Source organism: Rhinopithecus bieti, unplaced genomic scaffold (genome assembly GCF_001698545.2).
Source record: "Rhinopithecus bieti isolate Rb0 unplaced genomic scaffold, ASM169854v2 scaffold_32518, whole genome shotgun sequence".
NCBI classification, from domain to species: domain Eukaryota; kingdom Metazoa; phylum Chordata; class Mammalia; order Primates; family Cercopithecidae; genus Rhinopithecus; species Rhinopithecus bieti.
The window spans coordinates 297,330-314,298 of NW_016814742.1; positions in this window are offsets into that span (position 1 = coordinate 297,330).

Sequence of the window (16,969 nt, forward strand, 5' to 3'; positions counted from 1 at the left end):
ATATATATAATGTATATATATATAAAAAGACAGGAGTCTCGCTTTGTCACCCAGGCTGGAGTGCAGTGGCGCCATCTCGGCTCACTGCAAGCTCTGCCTCCCAGGTTCACGTTGTTCTCCTGCCTCAGCTTCCCGAGTAGCTGGGACTACAGGTGCCTGCCACCACTCCCAGCTAATTTTTTGTGCTTTTAGTGGAGACGGGATTTCACCATGTTAGCCAGGATGGTCTCGATCTCCTGACCTCATGATCCACCCATCTTGGCCTCCCAAAGTGTAAAATATATTTTTAAGTGAATTATTGAGCTGACCACAAGACATTTTTCTCATAATTTTCTGTACTTTTGTCATTTATTATCCACCAACTTGAGATGACTTGATGTTCTCTAGCTTACAGGGATTCTCTCTTAATTCACTTTTCATCATTTATTTTATTTTATTTTTGCAAAAAATCTTAACCTGAAAACTTACTTTAACATAGGCTGTGATCAATAATGCCACCAGTAAACTGGGAGAGAAAAATAAAATCAATAAAATAATTTTATTGTGGAATACAATTTTAAACCAGACCTAAAAGGATTCCAAGACATAGGGCTAAAATCACCAAGAAAAAAAAAAGGAAATAATGCACTGAAACTGAGAGCCAGAATAAATAAGCAAGTGTAGTGTGACACCCTCAAAGGCTTCAGAAAGTGAAATTATCAAAAAGGCATAAAACAATAAACTGAATAAATATTAGGAAAGAAAATAAAATTCAATTAAAACTAAACAACTCAAATGCCCATAAACTGGTGAATGGATAAACAAAATATGACAGCTTCATACCATGGAATATTATATAACATAAAAAGGAATAAATGTGAAGAAAACAGTCACAAAAATCACATATTGTACAATTCTATTTATATAAAATATGCAGAATAGAAAATTTATAGAAATGAAATTAGATTAGTGGTTGCTTAGGGCTGGGGAAGCACAGAGGATTAGAAGTGTGATAGTTAAGGCCTATGGGGTTTCTTCTGAGCCGATAAAAACATTCTCAGTTTGACTGTGGTGATGGTGTACATGTCTGTGAATATACTAAACACCATTTAATTCTACACTTTACATAGGTGAATTTTATGGTATGTGAATTGGATGTAAATAAAGATTAAAAATATTTTCTATATATGCAAAAGATAAATGAAAGAAAGAAAAAGAGAGAGAAAGGAAAGAGGCAGAAGGAGGGAGGGAAAGAAGGAAGAAGGAAGGAAGGGAGGGAGGGAGGGAGGGAGGGAGGGAGAGAGGGAAAAGCAAAGAAAAAAATATGACTCTGTATTCCAAAAATAGCAGCCAACAGAACCAATCTCAGAATATAGGAAACAACATTAGATTTTACAGAAAATGTGTTTTAATTACCTATTAAAATATGCTCAATGATATAAGAGAAAATAAGTTCATAATATGTGAATAGAAGAGGAATTCTACAGAGAAATAAAAAAAATCTAAAAGATAATACAATTTTTTAGAATTAAAAGATAAAATATCCAAAATAAACACTTTTCTGAATGACTTTAATAGGAGATTGAAGATGACAGACATAAGCATTTGTCAACTTGAAGACAGATCAATGGGAAGTATACAACCTGAAGAGCAGAGAGAAAAATTATTGAAAAGTATTTAACAGAGCTTCGATGACTTGTGGGATTAAGCAACATTAAGCAGTCTAAATTTCTGGAGATAGAGTGAAATGGGAAAAAGATAAAAATTTTAAAATATTGATTGAAAACTGCATACTGTGTCATACAGATACAACATAATTTAAACACCCATTCTAATAATTATGAATATTTGGTTGGTATTCAATTTTATTTGCTTCTAATTATGCTGCAAGATTTCTCCAGTCTATGATATGCGTGTGGGAGCGTAAACTCACTGTTGGGTTGTAGGATATTTGCCTGTACAAATTAGTAGTTATTTATCTCTTCCATGCAAGTAATCCTCGTGAGTCTAACTCCAGCTACATAACTGAAGAAGAACAATTACACTCTATCTCTCTGTACTGAAAGCAAGTTGTTTAGGATGGAGTCAAAGTTTTAGTTGCTGAAGTCCCTTGCTTTCACAGTTCTTTCCAAATAAACATGTTAACAATTATGTTTTTTTCTTGAGATAATTTGTTTTGGGTTTCTATCTCTTGCAATGATAAAGTTGTTGGGTTAACACAGAAGACAAAATATAAATGGCAAATAATTTTTTCTTAAAACCAACTTAAAAACAACTTAAAACCATGTATACATATGTGAATCTGATGATTATGTGTCTTGGGGTTACTCTTCTCATGGAATATCTTTGTGGCATTCTCTTAGTTGATTTTTCTTAAAACCAACTCAAGACTCTATGTCCAGCTCTATTTACTCTATGATTCCTAATTGATTTAGTATCACAATCAAGTGCTTATCATCTAGTCATAATCAGTTACCAAAAACTAAGAATAGCCTTTCTCTCACCTCAATCTCTACCTAAGAGACATAAAGTGTTACCTGTATTGAGCAAGTAGTTTTATGTTAATCATGAGTGTGATGGTGAATATGTAGTGTCAACTTGATTGGATTTTAGGATGCAAAGTATTATTCCTGGGTGTGTCTGTGAGGGTGTTGCCAAAGGAGATTAACCTTTGAGTCAGTGGGCAGGGAAAAACAGACCCACCCTTAATCTGTGTGGGCACCATCTAATCAGCTGCCAGCATGGCCAGAATATAAAAGCAGGCAAAAACCAACCAAACAAACAAACAAACAAAAAAACTTGAAAAGACTAGACTGGCATAGCCTCCCAGCCTACATCTTTCTTCCATGCTGGATGCTTCCTGCCATCGAACATGGGACTTCAAGTTCTTCAGCTTTTGAACTCTTAGACATTCCATTACAGACTGAAGGTTGCACTGTTGGCTTCCCTAGTTTAGTGGGTTTGGAGCTCCAACTGGCTTCCTTGCTCCTTAGCTTGTAGGTGGCCGATTGTGGGACTTCACCTTGATATCGTCTGTGCCAATACTCCTTAATAAAAAGGAGTCTTTTTTATTTTTAGTTTAAAAAGAGTAATGTTTCATTTATATACACTTCTATCCTGTTTGTTCTGTCCTTCTAGAGAACCCTGACTAATATACAATGAGTAAGTAAACAGAAGGTAAATAACTCAGCAGATATTATTGTTTAATAAACATATAATATAAAATATATAAAATATTTAAATATAAGAAATAATATTCTCTAGCCTAACATTTCCTCAATTTTTTATTTTCATCGCTTAGTATATAAAAATTGTAAATTGATTAGAGGTATTTGTTAAAATTACAAAGAAAGCACTTTTCTTTTTTTTAGCAGAAGCATTAGAAAATTCCTAATTACAATAAGTTTTTCTTTGAAAACAATTTTTTAGCAACCATATTTAAAAGTGGCCTAATGTAATTGAAAAGTTACTAAAATACTACTTCCCTTAAATTAACATTTTAATCTTGAACTTTTAGGTAACTTAATGTTAAAGTTATAGAAAATATTTATTAAAACAGAATACTATTAAACTGAAACTTACTATATAGAAATATAAAACCTTCAGACTGTATCTTAATTAGCTAAATAGCAGGCATTATTATTTTTCAACCTTAAGGCAAAGTAGGAGATCCTCTGTCATGACAATGTAAATTTGCTGATGAGATTGAGTGTTTCTGCAAAAAACTGTTTTGAGTGTTTCTGCAAAAAATACTTATCAGGCCTAGATAATGTTGAATTTTAATCTCAAAGAGAAATGTCATATGGGCAGGATGCTAAAATAAATATAGAAAAAAGTGGGTCAGGCATAGTTCACATCTGCAATCCCAATGACTTAGGAGGCAGAGGCTGGGGGGATTACTGGAGGCCAGGAGTTTGAGACTAGTCTAGGCAACATAGGGAGACCCCGTCTTTACAAAATGTCAAAATAGCTGAATGTGATCGTACTTCTGTAATTCTTGCTACTCAGGAGACTGAGCTGGAGGATTCACTAGAGGCCAGGAGTTCAAGTTTACAGTGAACCATAATTTTCCACTACATTCTACCTTTGGTGACAGCGACAGACTCTGTCTAAAAAAGAAAGAAATAAAAAAAAAAAAATACAAAAAGAAAGTAAGAGACACTTGGAATCTGAAGAAATTATGAAGGTAAATGCAGCTAGATCCAAGAAAAAGATAAGAAAGGAAATGAAGGCGTATTTGAAGATAAAATAACAAAGAATTTTTCAATGCTGATAAAATATCATGCCAGAGATTTAAAACCTCTATGATTACCTAACAGAATAAATACAAAGAAAACCTTACCTAGGCTCATCTTAGGAAATCTGCTGAAAATCAAAGATAAAAATTACTTATTAAAAGTAGCAAGAAAATAAAGGCAAATTACTTTTATGGATTAACAGTACGACTTGCAGTAATAAAATAATGGAAACCACTGTACAAAGAAATATAATCTTTAAAAGTCTGAAAGAAAATAACTCAACTCAGATCTCTATATGCAATAAAATATCCTTCAAAATTCAAGGGGGCGATTCCCGGACAAGATGGCCAAATAGGAACAGCTCTAGTCTGCAGTTCCCAGTGAGACCAATGCAGAAGGTGGGTGATTTCTGCGTTTCCAACTGAGGTACCCAGTTCATCTCATTGAGACTGGTTAGACAGTGGATGCAACCCACAGAGGTCGAGAAGAAGCAGGGTGGGGTGTTGCCTCACCCAGGAAGCAAAAGGGGTCAGAGAACTCCCTCCCCTAGCCATAGGAAGCCATGAGGGACCCTGCCATAAGAGATGGTGTATTCTCGCCCAGATACTACGCTTTTCGCATAGTCTTCACAACCCAGAGACCAGGAGATTGCCTTGGGTGCCTATGCCACCAGGGCCCTGGGTTTCAAGCACAAAACTGGGCAGCCATTTGAGCAGACACCAAGCTAGCTGTAGCAGTTTTTTTTGTACCCCAGTAGCATCTGGAACACCAGCGAGACAGAACCACTGACTCCCCTGGAAAGTGGGCTGAAGCCAAGGAGCCAAGTGGTCTACCTCAGAAGATCCCACCCACATGGAGCCCAGAAAGCTAAGGCTTTTCAAGAATTCATTGGCTTGAAATTCTCACTGCCAGCACAACAGTCTGAAGTCAACCTGGGACACTTGAGCTTGGTGGGGAGGAGGGGCATCCACCATTACTGAGGCTTGGGTAGGCGGTTTTTCCCTCACAGTGTACGCAAAGCTGCAGGGAAGTTCAGACTCTGGAAAGCCTCTGCGGGCAGACTGCCTCTCTAGATTCTTCCTCTCTGGGCAGGGCACCTCTGAAAGAAAGGAAGCAGTCCCTGTCCGGGGCTTACAGATAAAACTCCCATCTCTCTGGGACAGAGCACCTGTGGGCAGGGGTAGCTGTGGGTGCAGTTTCAACAGACTTAAATATTCCTGCCTGCCAGCTCTGAAGACAGCAGGAAATCTCCCAGCACAGTGCTGGAGCTCTGATGAGGGATAGACTGGGTCTCAAGTCCCAGACCCCATGCCTTCAGATGGGGAGAAACCTCCCAGCAGAGGTTGACATACACCTCATACAGGAGAGCACTGACTGGCATCTGATGGGAGCCCCTCTGGGACGAAGCTTCCAGAGGAAGTAACAGGCAGCAATCTCTGCTGTTCTCCACCCTCTGCTGGTGATACCCAGGCAAATAGTGTCTGGAGTGGACCCCCAGCAAACTCCAGCAGACTTGCAGAAGAGAGGCCTGACTGTTAAGAGAGAAAACTAACAAACAGAAAGCAGTAGCATCAACAAAAAGGAAGACCAAGCAAAAACTCCATCTGAAGGTCACCAACGTCAAAGACTAAAGGTAGATAAATCCGCAAAGATGAGGAAAAAACAGTCCAAAATGCAGAAAATTCCAAAAAACAGAATGCCTTTTCTCTTCCAAAGGATCACAACTCTTCATCAGCAAAAGAACAAAACTGGACGGAGAATGAGTTTGATGAATTGACAGGAATAGGCTTCAGAAGGTGAGTAATAACAAACTCCTCCGAGCTAAAGGAGTATGTTCTAACCCAACGCAGGGAAGCTAAGAACTTTGATAAAAGGTTAGAGGAATTTCTAACTAAAATAACCACTTTAGAGAAGAACATAAATGACCTGATGGAGCTGAAAAACACAGCATGAGAACTTCGTGAAGCATACACAAGTATCACTAGCCAAATTGATTAAACGGAAGAAAGGATTTCAGAGATTGAAGACCAACTTAATGAAATAAAGCAAGAAGACAAGATTAGAGAAAAAAATAATGAAAAGAAATGAACAAAGCCTCCAAGAAATATGGGACTCTGTAAAAAGACCAAACCTACATTTGATTGGTGTACCTGAAAGTGATGGAGAGAATGGAACCCAGTTGGAAGACACACTTCAGTGTATTATCCAGCAGAACTTCCCCAACCTAGCAAGACATGCCAACATTCACATTCAGGAAATACAGAGAATGCCACAAAGATATTCCGTGAGAAGAGCAACCCCAAGACACATAATCATCAGATTCACCAAGGTTGAAATGAAAGAAAAATAGTTAAGGGCACCCAGAGAGAAAGGTCAGGTTACCCACAAAGGGCAGCCCAGCAGACTAACAGCGTGTCTATCTGCAGAAACCCCACAAGCCAGAAGAGGGGGGGACCAATATTCAACATTCTTAAAGTAAAGAATTTTCAATCCAGTATTTCCTATCCAGCCAAACTAAGCTTCATATGTGAAGGAGAAATAAAATCCTTTGCAGACAAGCAAATGCTGAGGGATTTTGTCACCACCAGGCCTGCCTTACAAGAACTCCTAAAGGAAGCACTAAATATGGAAACAAAATAATGGTACCAGCCACTGAAGAAACACAACAAATCATAAAGGCCATCGACACTATGAAGAAACAGTATCAATGAATGAGCAAAATAACCAGTTAGCATCATAATGACAGGATCAAATTCACGCATAGCAATATTAACCTTAAATATAAATGGGCTAAATGCCCCAATTTAAAGGCACAAACTGGCAAGCTGGATAAAGAGTTAAGACCCATCAATGTGCCATATTCAGGAGACCCATCTCACATGCAACGACACACATAGACTCAAAATAAAGGGATGGAGGAAGATTTACCAAGCAAATGGAAAGCAAAAAAAAAAAAAAAAAAAAAGCACCGGTTGCAATCCTGGTCTCTGATAAAACAGACTTCAAACCAAGATCAAACAAGACAAAGAAGGACATTACATAATGGTAAAGGGATCAATGCAACAAGAAGAGCTAACTATCCTAAATATACATGCACCCAATACAGGAGCACCCAGATTCATGTAGCAAGTTGTTAGAGACCTACAAAGAGACTTAGACTCCCACACAATAATAGTGAGAGAGTTTAACACCCCATTGTCAATATTAGACAGGTCAACGAGACAGAAAATTAACAAGGATATTCAAAACTTGAACTTAGCTATGAACCAAGCGGAACTAGTAGACATCTACAGAACTCTCCACCGCAAATCAACAGAATATACATTCTTCTCAGCACCACATTGCACTTGTTCTAAAGTCGACCACATAATTGGAAGTAAAGGACTCTTCAGCAGACACATAAGAAGGGAAATCATAACAAATACTCTCTCAGACCCCATAGTGCAATCAAATTGGAACTCAGGATTAAGAAACTCACTCAAAATCACACAACTATAAGGAAACTGAATCACCTCCTCCTGAATGACTACTGGGTAAATAACGAAATTAAGGCAGAAATAAATAAATTCTTTGAAACTAATGAGAACAGACACAATGTACCAGAATCTCTGGGACACAGCTAAAGCAGTGTTAAGAGGGAAATTTATAGCACTAAATGCCCACAGGAGAAAGTGGGAATGATATAAAATCGGCACCCTAACATCACAACTAAAAGAAACAGAGAAGCAAGAGCAAACAAATTCAAAAGGTAGCAAGCAGTAGACAAGAAATAACTAAAATCAGAGCAGAACTTAAGGAGATAGAAACACAAAAAACTCTGCAAAAGTCAATGAATCTGGGAGCTGTTTTTTTGAAAAGAGTAACAAATTAGATAGACTGCTAGCTAGATCAATACAGAAGAAAATAGAGAAGAATCAAATAGACCCAATAAAAAATGTAAAGAGGAGATCACCACTGATCCCACAGAAATACAGACTGCCATCAGAGAATACTGTAAACACCTCTATGCAAATAAACTACAAAATTTGGAAGAAATGATAAATTCCTGGAAATATACACGCTCCCAAGACTAAACCAGGAAGAATTCCAATCCCTGAATAGACCAATAGCAAATTCTGAAATCGAAGCACTAATTAATAGCCTGCCAACCAAAAAAAGGCCAGGACTAGATGGATTCACAGCTGAATTCTACCAGAGGTACAAAAAGATCTGGTACCATTCCTTGTGAAATGTTTCCAAACAATAGGAAAAGAGAGACTCATACCTAACTCGTTTTATGAGGCCAGCATCATCCTGATACCCAAACCTGACAGAGACACAACAACAACAACAAAAGAAAATTTCAGACCAATATCCTTGATGAATATCGATGTGAAAATCCTCAACAAATGATATTCAAATAGGAATAGAAGAAGTTGCAGTATCTCTGTTTTCAGATGACATGATTGTATATTTAGAAAACCCCATCATCTCAGTCCACAACCTCCTTAGGCTGATTGATAAGCAACTTCAGCAAAGTCTCAGGATACAAAATTAATGTGCAAAAATCACAAGCATTCCTGTACACCTATAATAGACAAACGGAGAGCCAAATCATGTGTACGCTCCCATTCGCAATTGCTACAAAGAAAACAAAATACCTAGGAATACAACATACGAGAAATGTGAAAGACCTCTTCAAGGAGAACTACAAATCACTGTTCAAGGAAATGAGAGGACACAAATAAATAATAATAATTTTAAAAATTCATGCTCATGGATAGGAAGAATCAATATCATGAAAATGGCCATAGTGCCCAAAGTAATTTATAGATTCAATACTATTTCCATCAAGCTACCATTGACTTTCCTCACAGAATTAGAAAACTACTTTAAATTTTATATGGAACCTAAAAGAGCCCACATAGCCAAGACAATCCTAAGCAAAAGAACAAAACTGGAGACATCACGTTACCTGATTTTAAACTATACTACAAGGCTACAGTAACCAAAACAGCATGGTACTGGTACCAAAACAGATATATAGATCAATGGAATGGAACAGAGGCCTCAGAAATAATACCACACATCTACAACCCTCTGATCTTTGACAAACCTGATAAAAACAAGCAATGGGGAAATGATTCCTTATTTAATAAATAATGTTGGGAAAGCAGGCAAGCCATATGCAGNATCAATATCATGAAAATGGCCATAGTGCCCAAAGTAATTTATAGATTCAATACTATTTCCATCAAGCTACCATTGACTTTCCTCACAGAATTAGAAAACTACTTTAAATTTTATATGGAACCTAAAAGAGCCCACATAGCCAAGACAATCCTAAGCAAAAGAACAAAACTGGAGACATCACGTTACCTGATTTTAAACTATACTACAAGGCTACAGTAACCAAAACAGCATGGTACTGGTACCAAAACAGATATATAGATCAATGGAATGGAACAGAGGCCTCAGAAATAATACCACACATCTACAACCCTCTGATCTTTGACAAACCTGATAAAAACAAGCAATGGGGAAATGATTCCTTATTTAATAAATAATGTTGGGAAAGCAGGCAAGCCATATGCAGAAAACTGAAATTGGACCCTTTCCTTACAGCTTATACAAAAATTAACTCAAGGTAGATTAAAGATTTCAACGTAAGACCTAAAAACATAAAAACCCTAGAAGAAAACCTATGCAATACCATTCGGACATTTGGTGTTTTAGTCATAGACACCAAAAGCAGTTGCAACAAAAGCCAAAATTTACAGATTGAATCTAATTAAACTAAAGAGCTTCTGCACAGCAAAAGAAACTATCATCAGAGTGAGCAGGCAGCCTACACAATGGGAATAAATTTTTGCAATCCGTCCATATGACAAAGGGCTAATATCCACGATCTATAAGGAACTTGAATAAATTTCTAAGAAAAAAAGAAAAAAAAAAACATCAAAAAGTAGGTGAAGTATATGAACTGATGGTTTTCAAAAGAAGACATTTATACAGCCAACAAACATATGAATAAAAGCTCATCATCACTGGTCATTAGAGAAGTGCAAATCAAAACCACAGTGAGACACCATCTCATGCCAGTTAGAATGGCGATTATTAAAAAGTTAGGAAACAGGGCCAAGCGTGGTGACTCAGGCCTGTAATCCCAGCACTTTGGGAGGCTGAGGTGGGCGGATCACGAGGTCAGGAGATCAAGACCATCCTAACTGACATGGAGAAACCCCATCTCTACTAAAAATACAAAAAAATTAGTTGGGTGTGATGGTGGTCGCCTGTAGACCCAAATACTTGGGAGGTTGAGGCAGGAGAATGGCATGAACCCAGGAGGCGAAGCTTGCAGTGAGCCGAGATTGTGCCACTGCACTCCAGCCTGGGAGACAGAGCAAGACTCTGTCTCAAAAAAAATAAAAATAAAAGGAAACAGCAGATGCTGGAAAGGATGTGGAGAAATAGGAACACTTTTACACTGTTGGGAGTGTAAATTAGTTCAACCATTGTGGAAGACAGTGTGGCAATTCCTCAAGGATCTGGAACTAGAAATATCTGGAACTAGAAATAGTAGTACATACCACTATTGGGTATGTACCCAAGAAATTATGAATCATTCTACTATAAAGACTCGTGCACACATATGTTTATTGCAGCACTATTCACAATAGCAAAGACTTGGAGCCAACCTAAATGTCTATCAATAATAGACTGGATAAAGAAAATGTGGCACATATACACCATGGAATACTATACAGCCATTAAAAAAAGGATGAGTTCATTTCCTTTGCAGGGACATGGATGAAGCTGGAATCCATCATTCTCAGCAGACTAACACAAGAACTGAAAACTAAACACCTCATGTTCTCACTTATGAGTGAGAGTTGAACAATGAGAACACGTGGACATAGGGAGGGGAATATCACACACCGGGGCCTGTCAGGAGGTGTGGTGCTAGGGGAGGGACAACATTAGGAGAAATACCTAATGTAGATGATGGGTTGATGCATGCAGCAAACCACCATGGCATGCATATACCTATGTAATAAAACTGCACGTTCTGCACATGTACCCCTGAACTTAAAGTATAATTTAAAAAGTAAATGTATATGTATATATTTTATATTTTAATTTGTATCTTAGCACTTAAAGTATAATAAAAAATATATAATATTCATCAGCCAAAGTTTAAAACCACAGATTTTCTATTTATTACTTTTTAAATCAAAAACATAACTGATTCTTCACTTGAATGTTAGTTTTTTAAATAAATATGAATTAAAAGTTCAAAATATTTTTAAAAAATCAAGGCAAAATGATGCCCTCAGGCTGATCAAAAAATGAGAGCATTTTCGGTGAACAGTCTGTCACTTAAAAAAAAAAAAAAAAACCTAACAGGTGCAATATACTACCAAAGCCATAAGCATATGCCTAACAAAAATGCATCCCCATGGCAATGTTATATGCAATAGCCTCAATTCAAAGTAGGCTAAATGTCTAAACAATAGAATGGATAAATACACAGCTAAAGGTTTTCAATGAATACAGCTATGTATTTCAGGAATATCCTGCTGCTACACACCAACAATATGGATAAATCTGCAAGCATTATTTTGAAGAATGAAGTCATGCCATAACAAACATCATATTATTTAATGAACTTGGATTTCAACATCAAGCAAAATTAATTTATGTTATTAGAAGCCAAGATGATGGTTGCCTTTGTGGAATATTGTGGGCATAAAAATGTGGAAAAAATACCAGAAGATTTTTCCAGTACTGATTATGTTCTATTTCTTTATATCCATGACAGTTAGATGATTATGTCCCCTTTGTGATATTTATGATGCCATATTATGACATTTATATTTGGTAGTTATATATAGTCATTTGATGCATTTTTATTTATTTGCTATTCTTCAATAAAAAATCTAATTAAAGAAAAGCAGCCAAGACAATCAGTTCTTAAAAAAATTAGAGGTACTTCACCTTTTAATAAGACACAAATATTGAGTGTAGTATTGGTGAAGACACACATGCCCAGATAGATATACAGTCATATATGGAAGCCTGCTATTTAATACAGGTGCATTGCACATTACTGGATCAAGGAGGAAATGTTCAGTAAATGAAGGTGGGATAACTATTTATTTCTGTGAAGAAAATAGAATCTTGGGCCCATAACTGACAGCTTTGTGAAAAATTTGAAGATACATTAAAGACTTAAATGTAAAAGCAATAATTTTATCTTTTAGAAGAAATTACAGAAGTATACTTTTATAATCTCATAAACTTTTGTAACCAATTTATTTCTTTAATAATACACAATAAAAGCTAATTACAAATAAAAAGATTAGAAAATGTAAATACATTAATGTTAAGATCTTGGTGTCATCACAGTCCAACATGAATAAAATTAAAAAATAGTTTAAAGTATAGGAAAAGATATTTGTAACTTTATATAACTAAACTACATGCAGCAAATATAGAACAACTACAAATGTAACCAAGAAAAGAAAAGCACCTCATAGAAAACAGAAAAAAGACATGCATGGGAATTTTATTTAAAAGGAAGCACAAATAGGTAATCTATTAGTGAAAACTTTATCTTCCTCACTGGTTATAAGAATATGCAAATGAAGAACATGATAAGCAGTATTTTATACTAACATGAAAAGCAAAAATTAGAAAATGTAGTAACTCCTGTTCAGGAAGATATTGTAAATTGAAGGTAATACTCATGTAATGCCAGTAATAGATAAATTAGAACACTTTCGAAAACAATTTCACATGCTCTAGCACTACAATACCCTATAACCCAGCATTTTCTCTTATTATACATCTTAGACGAATTCTTGCAAGTAAGCACCAAGAAACATTCCCTGAAAAGTTCTTAGCAACGCTGTTTAGTAAAGCAAATAAATTTAACACCAAACCTCAACACCATAAAGCAAAACTGAAAAGTAAATTATAGAAACTCCTTTGATTATTACACAACCATGAAAACAAATGAAGTAAAGCTAGAAATAATAATAATGATCTTATACAGATGCCGTTAAAGAAAACGTCACAGAATACAACCTATAATATAATGCCGTATATATATGAAAAGCAAGGAAATATAATATCTTATGTAAATTCATATAATTTTTTTTTTTTTAAAAAGGAAGTGTTAACAAGAGAATTCAAGAAGGTAATAAGCTCTGTGGGAAACACAGGTGATAGAATAAGGGATAGAAACATGGATAGCTGAAATTGTATTCATAATGCTCTAGTAACTAGACAAAATTATAAGGGTGGTGATATTATAGTTAGTTTATACATATATTATGCAATTCTAGTTTATGTTCTTATTTTATATACCCTGATTTGATCACTACACATTATATTAATGCATCAAAATTTCACATGTACCCCATAAATATGTACAATTAATTTGTATTAAGAAAATATGTCTAATATTATCAATCAAGATACTTGTCACTTTTTTCTGAAATTGCAGTTTTCTATTTTATCATTTTGTAGACAAAATTAAATAACTATATAATATTAAAACAGATTACAGAGAATATACTGGTTTTATATTATGCCTTTTTAAAAATTTTTCTTCTTTGTGACCTTGCAAAAAATAAAATTGACACATTGAAAACAGTACTACATATTCTTATATAACTTACTTAGATCTCTGCAAATGTAGCAGCATAGACTTGTGGGTGATGAGATTCTGGCCAGATGCAAAGTACACATAACTGAACATAACAGAAGAATAAAAATTAAAGTTGAAACTGTAAACTCTGGATTCTCCTTTTTGATGCTATTTTTTAATATTTAAATATGTATCAGTTAGATACATAATGTTTGGTTACTAAAATATTAATGTTTTGTTTCCATTTTGTTTTTAATATTCAAAGACTTTTAGATAAGTCAATTTTTTAAGTCAATAAAAGACATGCTGTGGACTGAATGTTTGTGACTTCACAAATTTAAATGTTGAAATCCTAACCTCTTAATGTATTGGTATTAGGAGTTAGAGCCCTTGGTATATATAGGCATACCTCAGAGACATTATGGGTTCAGTTCCAGACAACCACAAAAAAGTAGACATCACAATATAGCAAGTCACACAAAATTTTCGGTTGCCCAATGCATATAAAATTTATGTTTACAGTATACTGTGGCCTATTAAGTGTGTACTAGGATAATGTCCAAAATTGTACACACCTTAATTAAGAATACTTTATTGTTAAAAATTTCCTACAATCATCTGAGCCTTCATTAAGTGCTAATCTTGTCACTGATGAAGGGTCCTGACTCAGAGTTGATGGCTCCCAACTGATCAGGGTAGTGATTGCTGAAGGGTGGAGTAGCTGTGACAATTTCTTGTCAATGTGACAATGACATTTTTCACATCAGTTGACTCCTCCTTTCACACACACAAAAATGTCTCCATAGCATGTATTTTGATATTTTCACCTCCTTCCATGAATCATGAATATTCCTAATGGCTTCCAAAATGGTACGTCCTTTTCAGAAGGTGTTCAATTTACTTTGCCAATATCGGTTAGAGGAATCACTACCTATGGCAGCTAGAGCCTTATAAAATATATTTCTTAAATAATAAAACATGAAAGTTGAAATGACTCTTTGGTCCATGGACTTAAGAATGAATGCTGTGTTAGCGGGCATGGAAACAACATTAATCTCCATATGCTTCTCCATCTGAGCTTTTGGGTGACCAGGTGTGTTTTCAATGAACGGTAATATTTTTAAAGAATTTTTTTTTTCTCAAATGTAAGTGTCAACAGTGAGCTTAAAACATTCAGTAAACCATGCTGTTCCGTCATCCAGGCTTTGCTATTCCATTTACAGGGCACAGACAGTATATTTAGCATAATCTTTAAGGCCCTTAGGGTATTTGGAATGGTAAATGAACATTGGCTTCAATTTAAAATCACTGACTGCATTGACCCCTGACAAGAAAGTCACCCTGTCCTTTGAATTTTTGAAGCCAGGCATTGAGGTCTTTCCAGCTATGGAAGTACTAGATGGCATCATCAAATATAAGGCTGTTTCATCTACATTGCAAATCTATTATATAGTGTGGACATATTCATCATTTGTCTTAACTAGATCTTCTGGATAACTTGATCCAGCTTTCACATCAGCACTCATTTGATCCAACTTGGACCTTTATGGTATGGCTGCAGCTTCTTTCCTTCAAACTCACGAGCTAGCCTCTTCTAGCTTCAAACTTTTCTTCTGCAGCTGCTCACCTCTCTCGCCCTTCAAAAAATGGGAAAAAGTAAGAGCCTTGCTCTGGATTAGGGTTTGGCCTAAGGGAATGCTGCAGCTAATTTGATGATCTATCCAGACCGGTAAGGCTTTTTTTTTAATATAAGCAATAAAGCTATTTCATTTTATTATCATTTCTGTGTTCACTGGAGAAGCACTTTTAATTTCCTTCAGGAGATTTTCCTTTGCATTCCCAACTTGGCTAACTATGTGGCACAAGAGGCTTAGATTTTGGTCTGTCGTGGCTTTCGAAGTGCCTTTCAATCGCTTCTAGCTTTTAATTTAAAATGAGAGATTTGTGACTCTTCCTTTAACTTAGACACTTAGAGGGCACTGTGCAGTTATCAATTGGCCTAATTTCCAAATTACTGTGACTCAGGAAATAGGGAAGTCCAAGGAGAGATAGAGAGACAGGGAATGGCTGGTTGATGGAGCAGTCAGAACACACACAATATTTATCAATTAAGTTCACTGTTGGATATGAACATAATTCATGGTGCCTCAAAATAATTACAATAATAATAGCAAAGACTTTTCATCACATATCACCGTAACAGATGTAATTATAATAAGAAAAGCTTGAAATATTGCACAGATTTCTAAAATGTTACACAAGAAAATGAGTGACCACATGCTGTTGGAAAAATGGCACCAATACGCTTGCTCAAGATATGCTTGTCACGAACCTTCCATATGTGAAAAACCAACAAACAAAAAAATGCAGTATCTGTGAAGAATAATGAAATGAAATGTAATAAATTATGCATGTAATTAAGTCTTGAGGTGGAACCCTGATGAAAGAGATTAGTGATCTTGTATGAGATCCCAGTATGCTCTCTAGCTTTTTTTCGGCCTGAAGACTGCTGTCTATTAACCAGAAACAGTGCCCTCATCAGATACCTGCATCTTGATTTAGGAATTTCTAGCCTCGAGAACTGTAAGAAATTGATTGTTCTTTAAGCTACCCAGTCTATGGTATTCTATTATAGCTTCCTGAACTGTCTAAGAAACATGGTTTTCATCCCAAGTTGAAAAGTTTTCTACCTTGCTCTTTTTCTTGGTAAACAGAATGTGGAGAATGTGCAGATAGCTGCAATCTTAAGTTGTTTAAGTTTTTATTGTTAACATCAGCATTTATGTGACACATACAGCAAATACCAAAATAGCTTTACCCCAAATTATTTAAAACATAACCAATCTAAAGTATAGCAATGTATTATACTGTCCTTCGATATCCTAAATTTAAAAAAAAATAGTGCATAATTCCTTTGATCACATAAACCTTCCATGGTTTGAACAAAATTACTTTCCCTTTCTTTCCTTGTTATTTTTTGCTGCTTCTCTGTTAAAGTGTAAAACTTAGCTTTCTTCTTTGGTAATTCTCTCTTCTCTTTACCTAGTATTGGCAAATATAAAATGAAACAAAATATTTTATGTAGGTGTTATTACAAATTAAAATATAAAATATATAT